General features: G+C 45.1%; 1 protein-coding gene across 1 annotated transcript in view; it reads left to right on the forward strand.

Annotated features, from left to right (window-relative positions):
- Nucleotides 1-1,874: 1,874 nt before the first annotated feature.
- Nucleotides 1,875-22,991, forward strand: part of LOC121837278 — a 50,518-nt gene continuing 29,401 nt past the window's right edge. Inside the window, exon 1 of the mRNA XM_042292862.1 lies at nt 1,875-1,908. The gene's annotated coding sequence lies outside the window, so the exon portion shown is untranslated. The remainder of the gene's footprint in view (nt 1,909-22,991) is intronic.

Raw genomic sequence — 22,991 nt, forward strand, 5'->3', positions numbered from 1 at the left:
TTTCAACCTTTTATTATAGCGATATCGTACTTTGCATTACGCAGGAATTTATTGATAAGTAAGTTGCAGTGAATCAATTACAAATAAACTGGTTGTCCTCCAGTGTTACGTATTGGAGTGGGTTTAGGGTGTCACACCCATAATATGCTTTAATAGCTGACTTTGGGAAACCTGTCATATCAGTAGAGTAAATGAACAAAATTACTATTAATTTAATCAGCTTATCCAGCTAGAAGTGAGAGTGGTACCAAGCTCCAATATTGGTGCTGTTTCAGTCGCAACAATGGGGTATTTAGTGGTTTCACCACTCTGAGCTGATTACGCAAATGTCAATGATAGCTTGTCGTCATTAGCGTCGACAGAAAGTAATATATAAAATAATCGAAATATGCCCATTCTTAGCATTAGGATTCTGGTGTTCTGTGTGAATCAAGGCCCGTTCACACTCTTGCAACCGAGTGCGACCGAGAGAGACCAAACCGGTTTTTAAGCCTCTTGCGATCTCTTAGGACCAGCTCCGCTCAGTGCATCCGGTCCCAAGAAGTCTTTCTCGGTCGTACTCGGTTGCAAGAGTGTGAACGCGCCTTCATGGTGCAGCATTGAATGTTATGCCATCTCATTTATTCCTTAGAATTGACACAGTACTACTCAGCGTTGCGAAAACCTTCCTCTCGCCTCCATGTAACTCGTTGCTCAAGGAGGAGATGGCATCTTTCCCTGGTATTGCGTGTAGAGCGTCAACACGTCAAGGCCGAACGATACTTGTTCACGTGCAGCACACGTGCATTGTGTATCACGTGCAGCAGAAGTTACGTTGGAGAGCCCGCCATAGTTTGATGGACATCCAACGGAGAAGCTCAGCTCTCACCCTTGTAAAATCCTTGGACTCTGCACTCATGTGGGGCAGCATACAAAAGACTGCCTTGTTCTCCGACCTGCGCTGTTCACCGACACCACGTCACTCCAAGCCCTCAGACACGAGTAATATATCTAGCAGAGTGAGTAAGTGACAGCGGCATGAGAGGGCCCCAAACGACGTACAGGCCGTTTCAAGAACGTCGCATTGTAGCGCAGAGACTTAGCAGCAAACGCCAGTCTAGTCATTCACAACTCAACAAACGCAGGGTGTGGCGAATTCCGAGCACCCTATCATAGCTCCGCAGCTCATAATATTGCGCTATTAACCCATAAAAAAAGAGTGAATCGCGATGCAAGGACTCAGCATAATAAGACACGTCCTGCCTTTCTTCAACAGTCAGTGACTACGTCACTAAAAATTGTCGACACTCAAGGCGCGTGCATTTACGTGCGATACTTATTAATCCATATTCAAGCAATCATTTTATATTATATCATAATTTGCCACAAAATATACAAATGGTGCTTGGACCCATAGCCAAAGATTAGTTTGGGATCCAATAACAAAATATATCTTGGAATGCGAAAGGGGCTACGGGCACAGCATAAAATAAAAAAAAGAACAGAACAAAATATTAACATAATAGGTAATTCTACAATTTACTAATCTTAAACACAGGATAATAACATTTTTATCTATACTTTTATTTAAAAACTTAAGTAAAACAAAAATATTTTTTTGAAGATGCCAGGAAGTAACTTTTCACTTTCACATTGCAAGGTATAATATTCGAGATTAAGGCAACATGAAACACTCTTGCGGTCACATTAACGGCTGCCAAACAGTATCATCTGATACTGTTTTTTGTCGGCCACTTTGTGCACATCCAAGCCGTTTTGCTTGATTTAATATTACTTGGAGTGTGCTGCGAAACAAGAGATATTTATGGAAACTCGTTGTAATATAAAACGAAAAGTATATTTTCAACTCCTTTTTTTCAGAAGCTGCTGGCTTCCGGTGGTCAATTAAAGTCTCGCCAACACCTCGAGGTTAGTACTGTTCGAGAGCTCACATTTACCAATCTGGTCTTTAATTAATAATGTGTAGTTCTTTCAAGTTCAAGTGAGTAATGTTAGTTGAGGACACCCCTAGTATATGTATATGCGTAGGTATAGGGCATTTTAAACGCCATTCACTTCAACGAATGGGTTCGCAGCAAGAATCGCTCAGCGTTCTTCAGTTCCCAGATAGAAAGGCAACACTCACTGGTTGTTTAGTGTTTGTTCTCTAATTGTTCGTGGTTCTTTTTTATTTATGTTTTTATGTTACTCTTTTAGATGCATGTGGTGTGCCTCGAAATTTAGTTGATAACAACATGCGGTCACCTTATTTAAAGTAAGCGAGAATTCATTAAACAACGTAATACATAAGCGATTTGTATTTCTTTTCGTTTGATGAGTACATGATTATCAAACCTCCGTGTTCCCTTGATTGCGGAAGTCTACACGCACAAGCGTTCGTTCTTTTCCGAATACAACCTACAGTATGGGATTTCACTTGTAAATATTGTCACGTGTGGTGACCAATAAACAATAAACAATAAATAAACAGAAAGAAATAAACGTTTAATGTGGCGAACTTGTGCCAAAAATAAAAGGGTACAAAAGGTAATAACGGAGCGTCGCGGGCGTCTAAGTCGGCGTAGCAGCAGAGTCGAACGCTGGGCGAAAACTGACTGCAGATCAGCACGCGGAGTCCCTTATGTACGCGCGTTGGGTTCTGGAACAATCGGCCTAGATTGTTCGGCGACTGGAACATTCAGAACTCGATCTGACGAGAATGTTCTCGAACTCACGAGAACGCAATGAAAGAACAAATAAAAGAGCATTCCACTGACTGGAATCGAACCCAGACTTTCTGCACGACAGTCAAGCACGGTAGCCACTCGGCCACGCGCGCTTTTTTTTTTTTTTTTTTTTTCTTTATTGCCTGGTTTAAACAGAGCATGAAACACCAACACATACACTCAGAGCATTGCTAAAATCGCCGGCCACTCCTTGGCTGGCGCGGGTGGATTAAAAAGGTTTTAAAGCAACCAGCTCGTCCAAAACAGGGAGCCATTCAGGCTGCTCCCTCTGCGCTTTGTACATCGCCCTTATATGCACAACACTCTCCACGAAGTACTCTCGGACTGGACGCGCATCCACGTCCGCGTGACGCACAGCCATCCGCGTTCGCCAAATACTATGGAGGCTCAAAACCATGAACATATCATAGGGCACGCTGCCGCTCTTGTCGACCGGAAGGAAACGAATGCCGCGGGGTGAAACAGGAAGATCCTTTTTTAAAGTGCGCTGAAGGATGTCCCAATGGAATATGGCATCCCAGCAGTCGAGGAATATATGTTCTACGGTTTCAGGTTTACGGCATAACAGGCAATTGGTCGTCCAGGGAACAAAAAGACCCCTTTCCTGAAGCCAGGTTTTAACGGGTAGCGTGCCGCTATGTAGCTGGAAAAAAAAACTCTTTGCGGACGGTCGAATCGGCATTCTTTTGACCCTTTTCAGCACATCGCTACCAATGTCCTCACAGTACAATGAACGGTACAGAGGAACAGGCAAAACCGTATCCACCAGGTCTTTGTACAAACGCTTTCGCGGCACCAAACTCAAATATTCTAATGAAAAGCGCACCTTCAGAAATCTAAAAGCCAAAACTACTTCACGCAGAAAACCTTGGATCCTCCCGCATTTCACATTGTCAGAAGACACAACAAATTCAGGCAATGCACTACTCAACCTTACTTGCACAACATTGCGTAGAAATGGATTTCTCATGTCACGCAAAAAAATAAATCTAGATACCACCTGCCGTAAGAACAAATGAACCAGGCCTAGACCGCCACTTTTAACTGAACGAAACAGGTTTGTACGACTGGTGCGTTCCCACACCGAACCCCAAACAAAGACCGCAAACACTCTATGGATTTTCTGAACACCGGCTCTCGACATGCACAACACCTGCAGCACATACCATATTTTAGCCACAATAAACAAGTTACAGACCGTTGCGCGAGCAAACATCGAAAAACCGTGTCCCCCCCACTTAAGTGTCTTCGTTCGAGCCTGTTCCGCTTCGTCTCTCCAATACTGTCTTGTGTCTTGGTAATGCTCGAGTGGCACCCCGAGATACTTAACAGGTGCACGAACCCACTGAACATTCTCAAAGACTGCTGGCTTGCTTTCCCAGCTACCGTGCCAAAATCCCAGGCACTTGCTCCAGTTAATGGTGCTTCCCGACAGCTTACAAAAACAAGCAGCTTCTTTGACAACCTCACGTATACTATCGGTGTCATCACAAAAAACGGCGATGTCATCCGCGTAAGAGAGAACCTTGACCTCACATGAGGTCAAGCGAAAGCCGCGTATTTTCTCGTTCTGAATAAGCTTTAAGCAAAACGGTTCTAGGTACATTGCGAACAACAAGGGTGACAACGGACACCCTTGCCTGACCGAGGACCGGACTTTAAAACTTTCGGTTACATTTTTGTTAACAATGACACTAGTAGAACACTCCGCGTAAGCCATTTTAACACCTTCTAAAAGCACTGAACCAACATTGGCATGTTCTAAGATGCAAAAAAGAACCTCATGCGAGACACGGTCAAAAGCCTTTTCTAAGTCCAGCTGTAGCATAGCAACGCGGCCTTCAAGTGCGTCGCAACATTCTAGAATGCTTCTGGCCACGTGAATGTTGGTGGCTATCGTTCTTCCCTTGATGCCACATGTTTGATGGGGGCCTACAATTATTGTTATTACAGCTTACTCGGCCACGCGCGCGGTCGCTCGCTGACCAGCGTGGCAATATTACCGTGACGTTTTATTTTCGATTACGAATTGTTCAATAAGCAGCATACTCTCTTAAACCACGTCTTGTGGGACTTTGTTTATTTTCTTATTTCTTTTTAGTATTTATTTTAGTCCAGCTATGGCTTTCAGTGAAGAGCCGCTGTACTGTAACATACAACAAAAATGAGGCGTTTTGCATTAAACCTGATTACGTTAAATGAATACGAAGCTTTTTTGGTGAGGATTATCAAAAATATAGCTTTAAAGTCCGGGAGAGCTTTTAGCAGCACCTATTAAAGAACGCGCGCATCACAATGACCGCCAACTTTTGAACAAATTGTGAAACACTGCGGGGTTCCAAGTTCTTCTGTGAATATACAGTGTGTTCGATTTTAATACGAACATATTTATTTTGGAAACCCATAAAAGATACACTAATCTGGTCTATGTAAATAAATTATACGGCCAGAGGGCATACTGTGAAGGCTAATCGTCACGTTAAGTCGAATCAAAAACAAAAATTTGTTAATTACTTTTCATTTATTTATTTTCAAACTCTCGAGGCCCGGTAGCTTTACAGAGAGGATTGGATGGTGCAGAGGAAATCGTTGTCACGCTTCTTGAAATATGTGGCGTCATTGATTGACCGGGCTGCCGTATCCCAAATGGAACACGCATGTTTAAGTTTTGGCTTGACTAAGCTTTTTTGTAATTGCAGTTTGACCAGAAAATTAGGGGAGCGGAAGTGGCGGCGCGAAAACCCAGACATACGATTGGCATTGTTAAATACGTAGCCGACGTGCATGTTCCAGGAAAGGCTATGAGTTATGGAATACAAAGATGATTCTATGACGCAGCTGAAGATAATGGTATATCATTAAGGATGTAAATGGCACGATCTGTGTTTTAAGAAGGACGGGAAACACGGATGCGTTTAAATTTAGCAATGTTACGCTTCAATAGCTTAACGTGGCTAATTATTACGAAGCAAAGTTAGGCTAGCTGATATATTTTAATGTTTTATTATCATTTTAATTAGAGCTATCTGAGTATCATCAATAACCAGACTTGCACACGTTACTGACAAAAGTAACCGATTACAATTGCAATTGCAGCCTCAAAGAAGAAATTGAAAAATTACTCTAAAGTACTCGATTACTTTTCGCGTTACTTTTCATTAAACTTTTTTTTTATTACAGTAATCCTTGGGGTCTCGCGCTCAGTTGTCCCAAAAGAAAAAGCCTTGACCATTTTTGTTTAGAGCTGAGTGACGCCAACACACCCGATTTCTCTCGTGAAAAAATGAAATAAAAAGAGCGCTCTTTAAGTTTATTACTCACAAGAGGATGGATAAGGTCATTTTTCAGACACCAATGTAATCTCCGGTCTACAAAAAAAAAATGTACCCAGCAAAGGAAGCATAGTGAAGTGGCTTACTAATCCTCGAGGTTCCGTGCTTAGTGGTTTTGAAAAAACAAAACAAAACAAAAAAAAAAATTAACTTTGCCCAGAGCTGAGTGCCTCCAGCACATTTAACCCTCCCCCCCCCCCCCCCCCCCAAAAAAAAGGAAAAATTGCAATCGGTGATTTTGTAATCGATTACAGCAAAAAAGTTATTCAATTACAAGGCTTGTCACTCATTAAAGAAAGTAATTTGAAGCGTTACAAAATTACAGTAAAATGCAATCGATTACAAGTAATCCATTACTTGTAACGTGTTTCGTACAAGTCTGTCAATAACTCATAAAGCAGTCGGTTTGAGAAGGAATAAGAACGCGCAGGGAGCGCGGGGCTGCCCTAAAATTAGCGCTCGTTCAGCAGGCACAAAGACTAGCTGTTAAAAAATGCTAACCAAATTATCATGCCCCTTTTAGCACTGCCCGAGTTGTGCCTCATGCACAAACGTATTCCACGTATCTAAATTGCTCTAAAATTGACTGGCAGTGATTTTCGACGACGCTTGGAACTATGTGTTTACCTTTAATATTTGCAAAGTGAAAGATCATATTTTATGTAATTATTCGACTTGTCAAGATTAGCCAGGTACAGGGTGAAACAAGGAGACGCCAGGCTCTTTAAATCAACAGGGAAATTCGGTTTCTTAACCTATCGCGCTACAACTTTGTGCAGCGTTGCCCACAGATGGTGCATTTTTTTTTTTGTAAAATTTGCGAAGAGCCAACTTACCTGAGGAAGAAGTAAAGAAAGAAAAAGGCTTAGCTCCTATGAAAACGCAGCGGCGCCACCGGTCTGCAAACAACACGGCGCCGTTTCTCACGCGACACAAGAGATGGCGCAAGCGGTCGCGACGCCAACTGCCGCCAACGAACGAGCAGACGACGCCGAGAGCCGGCCCTTTAGCAGACAAGGAACTGCATTTCCTTGCTGTTACCGCGCCTGTCTTTTTTGTTTCTGCGACTGTCGCCGCCTGCGGAACGCGCGCCGCTTTTGAGTCGAAAGGAACGTCTGCTAAAAAGGCCTGCTCTCGGCGCCGTATGCTCGTTCGTTGGCGGCGTTTGCTGCGCCATCTCTTGTCTCCCGTGCGAAACGGCGCCGTGTTGTTTGCAGACCGGTGGCGTCGCTGCATTTCCATAGGAGCTAAGCCTTTTTCTTTCTTTACTTTTTCCGTAGCGCGATAGGTTAAGAAACCGAATTTTCTGGTCGACCTAAAGAACCTGACGTCTCCTTGTTTCACCCTGTATATTATGTCCTCCTGGCCGTATCTGCAATCTCGTTATGGTGTGAGATGCAAAACTTGCGTTTAAATAGGAAAAAATGCTTGTCATATGTTTATGGGACAAAAATTGTGTTCTCAATTTTTTGCATAAGCTAAATAATGAACCATTACTTCGAGAGGATCGTGTGCAGGATTTGGGCGTTTATAAAATTCCACCCTCAGTTTTGATGCACATTTGTCAAATTTGGTGTGTTCATGCTTCCGCCTTTTAGGTTTGTTTTCGAGAATGACCCGCGATTTCCAGGAGCCCTCGTGTCTTGTCAGGCTTTGCACCACTATTGTGCGTTCAAAGCTTGAGTTCGGCTCCGTGATCTGGAACTGTTTGAGTGTGGCAGGCTCTGAGAGGTTAGAAAATGTTCAGAGGAAGCTGGCACGCAGTGTGTACGACCATTATTACGGTCGCCGGATTTCGTTTTAGTCACGAGTCAACGTTACACAGGATGGATCTGCAGACATTAGTTGCTGGGAGAAATTTTCGAGATTATGCATTTTTGCGCAAAGCTGTGCATGGAACATTAAGTTGTTCTGAACTTGTGTCTCTGCTCCCTTTATCCGTTCCATGCGTGAGCAATCGCAAGCCCAAAAGGTTCTATATGCAAAACCTTTCTTCACTTTGGCCAAGTTGCGTATTCAAAATAGTTTGAATACACTCAGCGCGGAGGTTGATATATTCGACAGTGAGCGCTCGTTTAAAAATTCCCTAAGCATGCAGATTTATTAGGGTCAATGTTTTTGCGTTTCCTTTCTGTACAAAAGGTGTATTTGTGTGTACCAGCATTCAGGCTGTTGCTGTTCCTGGACACAAAAAAAAGAAAGAAAGAAAGAATAACACCTGCCCAAGCCGCGCATTAGCGTACCTTTCAAGCTTTTTCATAAGAATATATATTAAAATGAAGATGAAACTTCCGGTATGTCACTCGGATTGCCCCAGGCTTCCTGCACAGGAATACCGTAAAATGTGCTCCTCCTGGTAAGTCGCTGTCAAAGGTAGAGTTGTTTTCCTATCGGCTCGCGATGTTCCCAGGGTGTGCTCTGAACAAGCTCATATTTATTGTATGCCTGAAACAACAATGATGATTGCGTGGAATGCACGTCAAACGTGCAAGAACCTTCATTCCAGCCGATTCAGGTCGTTGTACTTGGCTGATGAGAGATGAAAGCTAGTTCTGAGCATGGTCTGCACACAACAATCAACGATATGGGGTCCCATGAATACCCGATTTTCATTTGCTACCTATTTCCCCTGATACTGATTCACAAGAGAATCGATGACAGCGAACTGCTTTATGTGGCGAGTTTTACCGGCAATGAATTCTCAGCGTCGTCTTCTTATTTTTCCTTTATATTCAGAATTTGGAAGCACACTTCCTCGTCGTCGTCGTCTGTGACGTTTATCATTCAAGATGTACCACCACGCAAGTTTGGAATGTACGCTCTGATGGATAAAGTGCTTGTATCACTCTGCGTGCCACCTGGATATTCGGTAGACGTATTTGACAAGATATGGCGTGCTTGTAACGGCTTTAATGAATTGGCACAGTTCTTCGCATTTTCCACATTTTTCCACGGGTGGATAGTTCTTGAAATCCGAGTGAGCTTCGGTCGAAAATATTTTTAAGATGAGATTTCACGGTTCTGCACACCCTCTCCCAAAAACCTCATTACCACACTTCATACTCCGCATTGGATTTCCAGGATATGTGGTTGTGTGCGGTGTAATTCATTACGTATTGGAGTTTCAACACTTTCCAGATGTTCGCGTGATCTCGCGCTACTGCTTTGAACGTTAGAGCATTTTCTGAATATATGACTCTCGGTAGCCCTCGGCGAGAAACAAATCGTCGGAATGCCATTATAAATTCTTGGGTGGACATGGTTGACACCAACTCCATATTAATGGCGCGAGTTGCAGCGCTTGTAAATATATTTATTTGCACCTTGCCTTTTCTCTGGTTCTTAGTGTGCAATGACTCGGCAAAGTCTAGTCCAGTGACCTCGAAGGTTGCAGCTTTTTCGATACGGTCTTTTGGAAAAGGAGCTGAGGGTGCAGACGCTGCTTTCAATATAAATGGTTTGCGTGTTGCGTATTTACGTAGTGCCTTCTCAACTAGTTGTCGGCCACGTATTATCGAAACTCTTTCTCTAACTGAAGCCAATCTATTGCCAACTACAGCGTGAAGTACCCGTTTATGCGTGTTGGACACGACTAATTCAGTAAACCTATGGTCGTTGGGCAAAATAACAGGATAAACATCCTCAGTTGAGTTATGCTGTTGTAACCGACTTCCAACTGTCAATATCCTAACTTCATCGAGGAACGGTCGTAGATCCTCGATCTTTGATCCTCTGTTGACAGTTCGAATTTCTTTTATTGCTTGGATTTCAGCTAGAAGCTGCTGTTGTTGTACGATTTTTATCCAGTTTCTTTCTACTTGAAGGATGTCTTCCGCTATTAACAAAATTTTGGCTGCTTCATGCTGGATTTCTTGCAGTTATTGGTGAAGCGGAATATCCATGCTGTAATCCGTAAGATTATTTAAAGGCTACTGCAGTGGGTTAAGTTCAGAGCATGTTCTTCTATCGGCGCAATGGGTGGTAACAAAAGTGTACCAATACTCTCTTTTACGTCAGCGCTTTTGCTAACATCCTATTTTGATTTATGATGGGGCCGTTCTGAATAATATTTTCTGAGTCAGGAAGGGCCATCTCACCATAGTTTATTTGTGTGAAGGTTTGTAGCTGAAATGACTCGAGTGAAGTAGGTCGGCTGGACACTTTTTGCCAGGGCAAAAGTTCCACCGTGACAAGTCAGTGTTCTTTTAAATTTCCATCACTCCGTTGGTCGCAAATCTGTTCCATCGCCTGTCTGATACTTGGATCCACTTCAATGTTATCGTAGAGTTCGTCCACGAATAATAAGTAGACTCCTTGTCTTGAAAGCTTTTTTTTTTTTTGACATGCTGGATCAGTCGGCTACCGATAAGATCTCCTATTAGTTATAAACGAGGGAGTGTTAATCGTCTGATCAGTGCTACTCCGGTGCTTGCTATCAGTGTTTCTCTGCTAGCAAGCACCGGAGTCTGCCTTTGCATTAGTGTCCAATGTGTGCAGATAAACAGCGGCGCCGTAAGCTTGTGGATGGCATCTGTGAATACATGAACCTCATAGTTTGACTTCGCGCTACTAACCAAGTTGAATATAAAGCGTAGTACAGCTACCGTACTTATCTCTTGCACCTCATTGCACCAAATGTGTCATTCACCTCCAATTTAAGTTGGTAGTGTCTCATCCCAACAACTTTTTTCTTCCCACAAATTCTGGAACAATATTTTGACACGTATGATGAAAGGTGCAAGACGCCCCATATATTCAAAAAATGGAGTCGATCTCTGCAGGAGATAGCGTTTCGTGTTCGCTCTGATTTTCAAACAGTTTAGAAGTGGATCAAGTTAAAATCGGAAAACGTCTTCAGTGACGTCCCAGATTATTCTGAGAACTTTGGGACATGACAGTCTCGCGTCAGGCTCTTCCGTTTCTTGTTGGATTATGTACTGTAGAATCTTGCAATTAGATGTCCATCTTTCAGCTTCATTCCCGCACCTTGCATTATGCAACAGCCTTCAGTAAATATCCGCGCAGCCTCTTCGATAGTCGGCGCTTTTGTTAGCAGGCCATCCACTAAAACGACTTTACGAGGAGAGCCGCTGTCTCTTTGTACTTACTGGAGGTCCTGAGGCGATGTTGTGAAGTTGCGTTAAGTAGAAAAGGGCATGAAGTCAACTGACTGGGACCCTTGTCATTCTCCACCCTTCGATGGGAGGTAGATCACCTACAGTCCGCGGCGTCTCGTGAAACCAAAAAAATCGAACAACATCTCGATCTTGAGTTTTAATGGATATCTGCAGAAAGGCTTTCTGGATGTCAGTTGTCATTGCTACCTTGTATATTCTGCAATGCAACAATCCTTGAAGCCTCTCGTTCGTCAAGTTCGGACCAGTTTCGAGATGTGAATTGAGACTACCTTGACCTTGCGTTGAAAAAAAATACGCACATTAGTTGTGAGTGAGTGTTCTTGTATCACTGCGTGATGTGGCAGGTAATGAAAGCGGTGAGCTGTCTCTGGACTCTCGTTCGTCATCGCAACTTTTGCGTGTTCATCCGTTGTGTACCTTCCAATACCGTTGTCTTAAGTTTGTAGCAAATAGGGGTGTCTACGCAGATTTTTAAGCAATCTATTAAGTCTTGCACACGCTAAATCTCGATTATTGTGCACGCGCCCTTTGTCATGTTTCCAAGAAAAGTCCACTTCATACATTGCGTCGTGTCTTCTAATATTTACTCGAAACTCGTCTAACGTAGTTGCGTTTATCTCCTCTCATTGATAGATGCCAATGCGATCCAGGTCCCAGAAAACCTAGATTGGACCTATTTCCGAGCACACTTCGGCACCCAAGACGCATACCATGGCGTTGCTCATTTTTATCATGGAGCAAGATGCGTCTGTCGGTCCTTGAAATGTTCAACCCAGACGAGTGTTGATGAAAATAGTGCCTTATCTTGGGTTTCGACAAACTCTTTCTTGAGAACTTTCCATAGTTGATCAGCTCCGAGTATTTTAAAATTCGGGTTCTGAGTATGTTCATGGAGCCTATAACTTAGTCTCCCTCAACGGCGACTTGTATCCCAGCTGTAGAAGCGCAGTTTAGTCACTGCAGTACAATCACTAGCCTGGGGTCTTTAACGCCCACCACGCAGTAGTGATTCACGACCGCACGCCGGCGCGATGCTCATCCAGATAGAAACGGACAGGGGTGTAGATCGAACCCAGGACCCCTGGGTTGTGCAGCGCGAGCTTTCGCTCCACGTGCTCCGAGCTGACGTGCGCTAGGCCACTCGGTCACCGATCGCTTTTATTTCCGAGTCATAACCAGACAACTGGTGTTTCACTTTTTCCGGGAAAGAGATACAAGTCCGCAAGTTTTTCTTCACCCCTCTAGAAGCCGTTTCAAAAATTGATATGTAAAAGGTATTTCTGACATGTTATTGCAGATGTGAGGACGTTCAACCGCTTCAAAAGTGTATTGGACTTAATGAAACTGGCTTCTAAACTTCAGCTTGTGGGGTCGCTCTATAATAATCGCCGCCCGATCGGTTTGTACTTCGCTCAAATCCCAAGGACTGACACAACACAACGAGAAGACAGCGAATGGGTTTACTGTACTTCCTGGTTGCACACCCTCGAGAGCAGGCACTCCGGGTCCGCCGACCCTGGTTGTCGCCCGTCATTGAGAGCTCTCAGTAGGAGTCCGAGTCCTTGCCTGCGGTTCGTCCTTCTCACACCAACGCTGCGAAGGCAAGCAGTCCCGGGCTATCACAGCCCGAGTCTTGCTGAGGAACCACTCCGGGATTGTCATAGCCCAGGTCGGTATGGCTTGTGCTCGCCGTTTCCACCGGTCCTGCTTCAAACCTCGCTATTGAACCGCTCGGGGATCGCCATGGCACAGACCGGCTCCGCGTTCCTGCCCGGCCATGGCCTCGCGCAGCACGATCTGTCCGGCGCCAGCTCGTGTCTCTTCGGCCGACCGCCTGTCACGTGCCCTCGACCCCGTCGTGTTTCACCCTCGCTTCCCACACTCTCCTCCCCCTTTTATCGTCTCCCACACTCTCCCCCCTCAAGGTCCGAACTTCGGAGATGGACTGGGGAGGCAGGTGAACGCTCTCGTCGAGGCCGTGTAAGGCGTCGGGAGAGGCGGCTGCTGTTGGTGTTGAAGGTCTGGTGCCTGGAACGCGTCTCCGACTTGTGTGTTTACCGCGTTCAAAAAAAAAGTGGTCCCTTAATTTCCGCCTGATGACGTCATAGAAGCGTCATGCTGCCGCCGGTCGCGACCCTGACAGTGTCCCAGCAGCAGTGGTGGATGTAGCAGACGCCTGTTCTGCTGCAGGTCGCTCTTCACTTCGACAGTCCCGAAGGAATGGCCACGTTGTAGAGTCCGAAAGCGGCTTAGGTGGTGGTGGGACCCTCTGCGTCAGTAAGTTCTTGGTGCCGGCCTCAGCTAACTCCTAGCGAAGCCGGCAAACAATGTCGACCTGTCCGTCGCTCACTGTCCCATTCACAACAATGCAGCTGGGGGACTGCTCTAAGCTGGTCGCTCCGACGCGGACGGACTTGCCCCGTTCCGCTTGGAGGTCGCTGCGGGTGTAGAACTGCCCGCTTGAACCGTTCGTCAGGCCGAACAAGTGTCAGCCACCTTGAGCACTTAGGAATATGGATAAGCCCGTGTTTCCTCCCGGTGGACTTCCTGGGTCGCGCCGTCTAGGGCCGTCTTTCCAAGAAGCCATACTGCGCAGAACAAAGTGTTAAAACAACACACCACGAGCAAACAATCTGCCTCAGATTATGGCAGTGGTCATAGCATCTACTGCAAAATTGTTTGCTAACGGGATCGTAAACCGTGCGGTTAACTCGAAGAGTCCGCATTTCGGAGCTCGCTTCTGGGTCGCCAGAAACAAAGGATTTCCTGTGTCCTACCGCGACCTCATGTTAATCGTTTTTCCCATTGCGACGGTAGTATCCCTTCAAATCAGCGATGTGAACCGGGCCAGAGTCCTCGTTTGTATCTCGCCGAGTAAGCCTAGAAGTAAGACACGACTCTCGCGTCTTTGCCTCGGGGGCCCTTCTCACCTCGCAGCAAGCGATGCGGCAAAACCTCTAGCTGCATTGCCCAAAGCGCGAGCTTCCTTGAGGAATACTTAACGATGGTGTAAACCTAGTCTATTTATTGCGCAAGCGAACAAATCCAAGGCCCGCGGTGGGATGGCCCTACCATACCCACGTTCCGCAATGGCTGCGTACACCTTTTGCGACTCGATGTAAGCGTCGGCGTCCCGTTCCTTCCACGTGCATATGGGGTCTAGCCACTCTCCAGCCCTCGGAGGTGTCGGCAGCTCATCGAGCCAACCCGCTTGAACCATTCACGCCTCAAGGAAAACTGTACAGCTACAAGCCCACCTAAATGTCTCCCGCCTTATCCCCGCCATGTCGTGACGCGACATAACCTATGAAAAGTCGTGCTGCCACTGTCATGACCGGCCAGAGTGACGCCGAAAAAGCATCATATAAATCACCTCCTTTTGGAACAACCACCCTGAAGGGAGAGTCGTGTCTCCGCTCGTCGTCGATTGTTGGGATGATTCGAAGCTACCAGCCGTCTTGGCCCAAATGATACGAATCGTAGTGCTAATTAACTCGCCTGCTTGCGTTCCCGTTGTCAAGTGCCATCCCCGCACTTTTTCCGACACCCACTGACAAACTTATCCGCCAGCGTTCCCGGTGTGAACTGCTATTCCCGCAATCTTTCCGACACCCGTTGACAAACTCGCCCACCAGCGTTCTTGGTGTCAGCTGCTATTCCCGCAATCTTTCTGACACCCGCTGACGAAAACTCATCTGCGCCCCGGGTCTCGACAAGCGCTTACTTGTTCACTACATCACCCCAAGCCACGATCTTTGGTCCACTCCTCCAGCGTCCTAAATCTGCAACAAGTCCTGACTGTTTCACCTCCTGGCAGTCGCTATCTTGCCTTGCAGCGGACATACAGCGCCTCTTCTCTGCCTCCGAAGACGACTTACTTACATATTTCCCTCACTCCTCGTAACTCCCCCAGTTTCATCACCTTTTCCCAACCGCTATTCTAGGGTGCTCGAGAGAGCGCGTCCTAACCTCATCGGTCGAGTTCTTTCGGCACTCGACTCAAGGTGACACCCGATGAGCTCTGCTGTGAGACAAGTCGCCAAAATTCAAAATTCAAAAAAAAAACTTTGTCTCAACGGGCATCGTCAGCGTTATTGAATAACCCACTAAACGAAACCGTGGGACCCCCTGAAAACGAACAGAAGCAGAGGCATACCGACGGGGCCCCACCTTGGGTGCACCATTTTTATGTATGGGGTCGCTTTATACAATAATCGCCACCCGATCGGTCCGCACTTCGCTCATCTCTCAAAAAGTGACAGAACACAATGAAAAGGCAGCAAATGGATTTACCGTGCTTCCCGGATGCTCGCCCTCGAGAGCCGACACTCCGGGCCCGCCAACCCTGGTTATCAACTGTCATTCAGAGCTCGCAGTTGGAGTCCGTGTCCAGGCTTGCGGATCGTCTTTCCCTCGCCAGCGCTGCGTATACGCTAGCTGTCCCGAGCTATCTCAGCACGAGTCTTGCTGCGGAACCACTCTATGATCGTCATAGCCCAGGCCGGTATGGCCAGGGCTCGCCGTTCCCACCGATCCTGTTCCAAACCTCGCTGGTGGACCACTCCGGGGATCGCCATGGTCAAGGCCGGCTCCGCCATTCCTGCCCGGCCCTAGCCTCGCGCAGCACGCTCTGTCCATCGCCACCTCGTGTCTCTTTGGCCAACCGCTAGCCATGTGCCCTCAACCCCGTCGTATTCCACCCTCGTCTCCCACAATGTCCATCAGTCTTCTTCTCTGTTTACATGGCTTGTTTGCCCCAAAACTATTTATTTCTATATGACTGTTCTTTTTTAATTTTGAGATTACAACGTCTGGAGACATTTTCCTTGATAAATGACCGCTGGTTGCCAAAGACCATTGCACCTCGTGTGTAAACAAAGGTGTTATCCCCTGCAATGACTGAACGGAATGTTTGTAAAAGAATCTCTGGTCCTGCGACCTTGTGCAGGTTTCTTGATCTTGTATGCGGAGCATTTGTTTTCGACTGATCGCTTCCGTTATTTCTTCGCTGCCTGGCCGGGTCGCACATGACGGTAGCATGCCTTTTATTCCATGAACCACATTATAATCTTTTGCTGTGATTTCTTGCACGATGACCCTTCATAGTACATTGGAAACATCGCGAATCAGTCGACAGTCTTTCCTTCTTTTGTGTTATTGTAATATCCGTCGGACATTCCTCTGTTCTGTGTTTTTGAAAGTTTCAGAAAAAACAGTCTCGAGCTGCAACGTTGCTCTGTAGCACTGATGCAGACGGTATATTTTCGTTTCATGGGTAGTCTCTTGTTAAGTGGATCGTTGTAGTTGATGCATTATGGTTCTAACCAATTCTTTCCCGACTGTCCAGTTCAACTAAAAGGAAACTTAGAATCCGTTTAAGCTTATTTCCTGTCGTAACCTGTTACGCTATCTCGACAGAATTTCTTCTGCGGTGATATTCCAGGACTAGGTCCCGCGGCAGTGTCTTGATCATTATTTCACAAATCATTAAATCGTAGGACGGAGGACTGGCATCTGGGATCCTTAATCACCGGATATGTACCTGAATGTAATCGTCTAATCTTCTTTCTCATTTCTTTTACATCGTCTGTAGAAGCTTTTTTCTAGACTTTCCATAACTTATTCATATGCTCCAATTAAATGACATAGGTGTCACCGAAACGTCGCTTTAGAATATCCATTGCCTCTAGGTAACCGTTTTCGGTGGCTATTAGTCCAGACAGTGCACACGCAGTTGATGCTGTCAGAAACGACCAAATGTAGTGAAATCTTTCGATTTTAGTGAGGCCTCTGTTGTTCTGTTCTGTCGCTGAATATTGGTCCAAAAATCTTGCCGATTGGTCAGTGACCAGTCGAATGTTGTCATGTGTAACTTTGGTAGTCTGGTTTTACTTGGTCTAGTATTAGGCAACATTAGCTCCTCTCCTTGAGCAAGAGGCACTTGTCCACTTTTACTGGAGTCAGCTGTCGTAGAAGCGGTCGTCAACCTCTCGATGTGGTGTTTCAGGACAGGTAGTGTCTGAGTAACATCCTCTTTCTACTGCTTGACCGTTTCATACTCGGCTTCGAATTCCGCATCTGGGATAATTTTTTTTATATTTTTCTATTCGAATGTTTCAACTCGGCGTTGTTCTTTTAGAGCCTCTCGTACAATCTTAATAGTGACGACGTATCCGGGTTAGGCGATGAGACCGCAGCGCTAATCTTATTTATGATTCTTTTATTTAATGAACGCCGGGACGTCCACTTGGTTCTGAGCCGATCCGTGCTCTCGGTTGTTCTTGAATTTGAAGCTACCGAGTTTCGGCACCAGAATTTCTCTTAACTGTTTTCTCCAGACACTGGTTTACGAGAAAATTGATGACGGCCATCTCTATATGATGAGGACTTTTAATGGCAAATAATTCTGAGCGTCGTATTCTTTTTTTTTTTTTCTTTTGTATTCAGAGTTTGATAGAAAACTTTCTCGTCCTCGCCGTCTGTGATGTTGGTCATTCAGCATAACTTACACAACCCTACCGGCAAGAACATTTGATTAAGGCTAGGGGTCAGCTCTCAAGGTCCTTCACCCAGCAGAGTTCTCCTACATTCGACTACATTGCGGAAGGTCCTCGTAGGGATGAGAGTGAGAGTTACTACGACAAGTAACCGCGGACAAGCGTACTCTCAAGAAGTAAAAAATGCTGTTAAATGGTTCTGCGTAAATTTAATTCAAATGTTAATCGTTCCAATAGCTGGAAACCAGGGTTGGGCAGAAATACTCAAAAATGTATTTGGAAATACAAATACTGGGATACATTAAAATAGTATCTAAAATACTGATACTAAGATACATTTGTAAAAATGTATCGCGATACGTATCGGAAATACATCTTAAAAAGAGGCAAAAAGCATTTGAAAATACAAATACAGGAATACATCTTAGGGAGGGCAGAAATACAAATACAGAAATACTGATACTGGAATACATTTTCCAAATTTTTTGAGACGCCAACTGAGATGAAGCTTGAAGTTTAAGTGGATGTTTTTGATCCCGAAATTACTTTCCTGTAAGCTTGGCACTTTGCCTTAAAGATAGTGGTTTCGGACTACAAGGAGTTTTCAATGGGCCCAAAGAAACGTCCAATGAAGGGCTGACCGCAGTCCCTTCCATGACATCCTGTCTGTCTTACGAGGGAATCCTGTCAACATTGATCACATGATGTCACGGTGGAATGAATTAATATTCTTTATCTGTAGGTGTGGCCTTGAGCATAAACTTTACCACGCAGCTGTATGAAAGGACAATACGTACTTTCGTTGTAGGTTACCTAGTTAAAGTTCGTGCATACAGTGTCATTTGGAATTTTTGAGAATAGTGGACCACCTGAAGCATCTTGGAAGACATGTTTTATCTTCTGTTAAAGGGGGATTAGCAGAAATATTCTTCCGCCTGGCGGAAAGTCCTCCTCGCCCTCTTTCTTTCTTGTATTGTAGCACGGCGAGGCGAGGGGAAAGGTCCCCTTTTGCGCCGGCTTCTTCTGAGAGGATAAGCCGAGAAAATCCCCATTCTGAGCGAAGGGCGATTTGTGCGGCAGCAGCGACCTCGTGACCTACAGGTAGCTTCAGCTCCTATCGCGTAATCTGCCCCATTTTTTGGCGCTCACCAAGCCTAGCCCCTCGGGTGTAGGTTTTACGGAGCTGCAAGGCTGCGCCTGCGCAGTCACCGAATTTCAGCTGTCGAAGGTCTTTGGTTTAGCCCGTGGCAAAGTAAACGCATACTTGAGAGCTGCGATGCATCCTCGCACCCACTGAAGGAACGTTTCATAGATATTTTCGGTTTATCAAGGAGCTCAAAACACATGCGCGAGAAGTGGTGACTTGAATATGTAAGGATGACTTACATCTTCACAAAACATTCCATCTTCAAAAAAAAAAAAAAAACCCGGCTTATTACGCTCGATGGAAAAGAAAATGATGTACCAGGCGCGGGCATGTTCTAGAAGGTCTTTGTTTTCTAGCAGCGAGCACAAATTATTAAAGGACTTTAGCAGACTATGTTTTGAGGCCACGCTATATTTAGCGGGAGCTCGCGCTGCCACTTCGATGCATTCTCTGAAGCGCGCGCCTGAAGTGGCAGCAGGCCTTTGAAAACGATTTACTAAAATGCCCTGTTGTGTGCCTAGCTCGCAGAACATGATGGCCAGCAAAATGTATAAAATTCATATTTACACATTCCCAACAACCACCTGAGGTGAGAGGGCATCAAGGGTGGATGTCAATTTGAGAAAGTTTTAGTGTGTCGCTTTTAGCCACTTAGATAACCGTACGGTCCGTACCCCACAACGAAATGTAAGCTAGACTCGCTGTTTACATTCTTTATCGAGTGCGGCTATGGAGCGGAAAAGACAATATCAAAACCCTTTTTGGCGAGTCTAGCGTGTCGTGTTAAGGCCGGTTCACACATGCAGCGAAGCGCTAATGTAGCGCTTCTCACGTGTCGTCTGCTACTTATAGACCATTCCATTTAGCGCTCTCTGGGCGGCACCATTTTGTTCGACCGCAGCGCCCTCTCCACACATCCGGGAAGTTCAGCGAGTTCGGCGGGGTAAAACGAGAGAGAGGGCACGCGCCCGACTCCGCTAGCAGACGACAAACCGGGGTTGCCGTTCTCCATCTTTGGGCTGTATCGGAGGGCAGTACGAAACACCGAACTCTCGCTCGTGGCTGCCGTTCTGAAGTGGTTCGCGTTCTTAGAATAGTTGTGGCTACTCCAAAATCAGCCTATAGCTCTCTGTTGTTCTATTTCGCTAAATGATCAACTAGCATATCTTTTTTTCCGTTACTTAAATAGCAGTTGAGTCAGCCGGCAGTACTATTCCCTCAACTACTGCGCGTATTGCGGCAGGGGAGCACGTTTTATTTATTATTTCAGACTTCAACTCATGGTCGCTAGAGGCCTACACCAGTACGAACTTTCTATAGTAAAAAAGGTACAGCAACCGGATTTACTTTTCGCCAAAGAGACCGGCCAATCTGACACAGTTTTCTCCATTTTTTTTTGTTTTTTATTTGCAAGCAGGTAACAGCGCAATTGAACCCTGTGAGTCTTTTTATCTATCATAGCATTACGCGACGCTGGCATACCAAAATCTGCGCATCTGCGCTTGAAAGTTCCAAAATGACGCGATTTTAAACAGAGTTTGCACGCCAGCCGGACGCTAGCTACAGCCCACTCGGCGGAGGAGACGAAATCGGGGTGAGAGGGGGAGTGCATTTTTTTTCTCTTTTACCCTCTCTGCTATGACCCTAATGGAACGGTCTATTGTCTGCCATGAACAACGGTATTGACGGTGCGACACGAAGCTGGTGAACGCTCCCGTCAGCACGCGCTTAGCGCGAGGTCAGCGCTCCGCTTGTAGCGCTGCGCTACATGTGTGAACAGGCCTTTATGGTTCAACGTTGCTTGTATCGGTACCATAGCACGGGCCACCACTTCGAAGTATTTGTGTTGTCTCAAAGAAACTAAAGCAAAAGCAGACAACTTTTTTTAACGTGACACAAAATTGTATTTAACATTGTAAAACACTTTTTAGGTACCCTACGCCACGCAGTTAGCACAAACAAACTATCGCCGGTGTTTACAACTTTTTTTTCTTGTTAGAAGTGAATGATGTTGAGGAGACTGTTAATGCGAGTATCCAACCTAAGCAGTAGATTTTAGTTTGAGTTGATACATTGCTGGGGAAAATAGCAAAAAGCGCCGATGTCGTGTTTGCGCTAACAGTGTCGCGTAATGTACGCATACCGCTGCACAATCAACGCTAACATAGTAAATCAGTATATTTAGTGGCCCCCAAAAAAGTGGCGTTATTTTGTTTTATTTTTATGTTTGAAAAGTTGTTATTTTTAAACAAGCAATTCGGTAAAGAGTGCTTCCGTTGGGCACCAGCTTACGAGGCATCAATTTGTTCTTATATACTAAATTCTGCATGGCCCTTGCTTAAAAATGTCAATATTGTGTTTCGTGCTAGCTGTGTCACGCACAGTAAGAAAACCAGTTCATTGCTCGAACATTTAAACAAGGCCTTTCTTACGCTTTCTTACGCTAAATAGACGTTTTGCGAGTACGCTCTATTACTGGTGGTTCATAAAATAATCTACGTTGTTTATTTAGAGGAAGGAAGTGGTGGTGAGGGAAGGGGGAATTGAATACAAAAGACGACTCAGGGAACCTCGAACTTTGTAAATATTTGGCTCAACCTATAATCCTGAGCTAATTAAATCACTTTTGCTTTGTCTGTTTTAGAACTTGTTAAAAGTCGCGCTAAAGGCCAAGATGAGCGAAAAGTCAGATGCCCCTGTTTATTTGAGCAAGAAGCTTATTTATGCGAGATAGAACTGAAAAAGCGTACGAGTGTAACAGTAGCGATCACCGACCAAGCCTGAACCTCACTTTTTCGCCATTCCATCGAAAGCCGTTTCATCGAATGAACAGACACTTCATCGAACGCCGTTTCATCGAGCGCCGTTTCATCGAATCGCCAAGGGCCGTTTCATCGAATTTCTCTGTTATGGCACTGTACAGAGTTTTGGGGCATAACAGTGCTTTATAGTTGTTCCACCTCTCATTTGTTAAGACTAAGGTAGTCACTTGTGAAATTGTTTTGAAGGTGGTGTCAAATTACTAAAAATAAAAGCAATTGGCATAAAAAGAAATAAAAATAATTCGGTATGCGACTTACTGAAAAGCTTTACTCATGTACATACACGACTGAAACCAGGACGCTGCAAATAAAGGACAGAGACTTAAAACACTTTTAAGCGTCTGTGCTTTCTGTTTTTGCCTCATTTTTAATTGTTTCATGTGACTTGGAGAGGGGTCATTGTTTCATAGAGGCTTCCTTTTCGAAGCAGGATATGTTCACGATGGAACTTATCTCGCCACTGCACCCAGTGATATAAAAACAGACAAAAAAAAGAGAGAATTAGATGAAGTTGTGTATAAAAATTAAAGTAAATTCCAAAATATTACAGACTGTAACGTTGTTCAATGAGACGGCGTTCGATGAAACGGCTTCTATGAAACGGCTTCTATGAAACGGCTTCTATGAAACGGCGTTCGAGGAAACGGCGTTCGATGAAACGGTGTTCGATGAAACGGCATTCGATGAAACGGCGTTCGATGAAATGTCCGGACGCACTTGTAGCGGTACGCGTGCATTACGTGGCACTTTTAGCCCGAACGCGACATCGGCGCTTTTTACTATTTCTGCCCAGCAACATGTATTGTCTAGCACTGAGCTCTGCCACTTAGGTTGGATAGTTGCATTGACAGTCTTCTAAATATCATTTATTTCTAAAAAAACAAAATCAGAAAGACCGGCAATAGTTTGTCCGTGCTAACTGTGTGGTAGTATACCTAATATCTGTTTGCAAAGACAAATTACAAACGCGTATTATGTTAAAAAAATCGGCTACATTTGATTTTTTTTTTTTAATTTTGAATGCCTCAAAAATACTTTAAAGTGGCTGCACGTGCTATAGCACCGATTTAAGCAACGTTGAACTACAACACCAGACGCTTCGATAGCCGCACTCGATCAAGAAGGCTCACAGAAAGGTTATAGCTTATATATTGTTGTAGGGTGCGGTTATCCAAGAGCTAAAGACGATCCACTAAAACGTTTTAGTATGGACACACACCATTGCTGCCTTCTCACCTCATGTGGTTGCTGGGATGCGTAAATATAAATGTCGCCTACATTCGTCGGCCATCATATAGTGTGAGTTACGCACACAATATTTGTGCTCGC

The sequence above is a fragment of the Ixodes scapularis genome, unplaced genomic scaffold, assembly GCF_016920785.2.
Source record: "Ixodes scapularis isolate PalLabHiFi unplaced genomic scaffold, ASM1692078v2 PGA_scaffold3__209_contigs__length_174095766, whole genome shotgun sequence".
NCBI classification, from domain to species: domain Eukaryota; kingdom Metazoa; phylum Arthropoda; class Arachnida; order Ixodida; family Ixodidae; genus Ixodes; species Ixodes scapularis.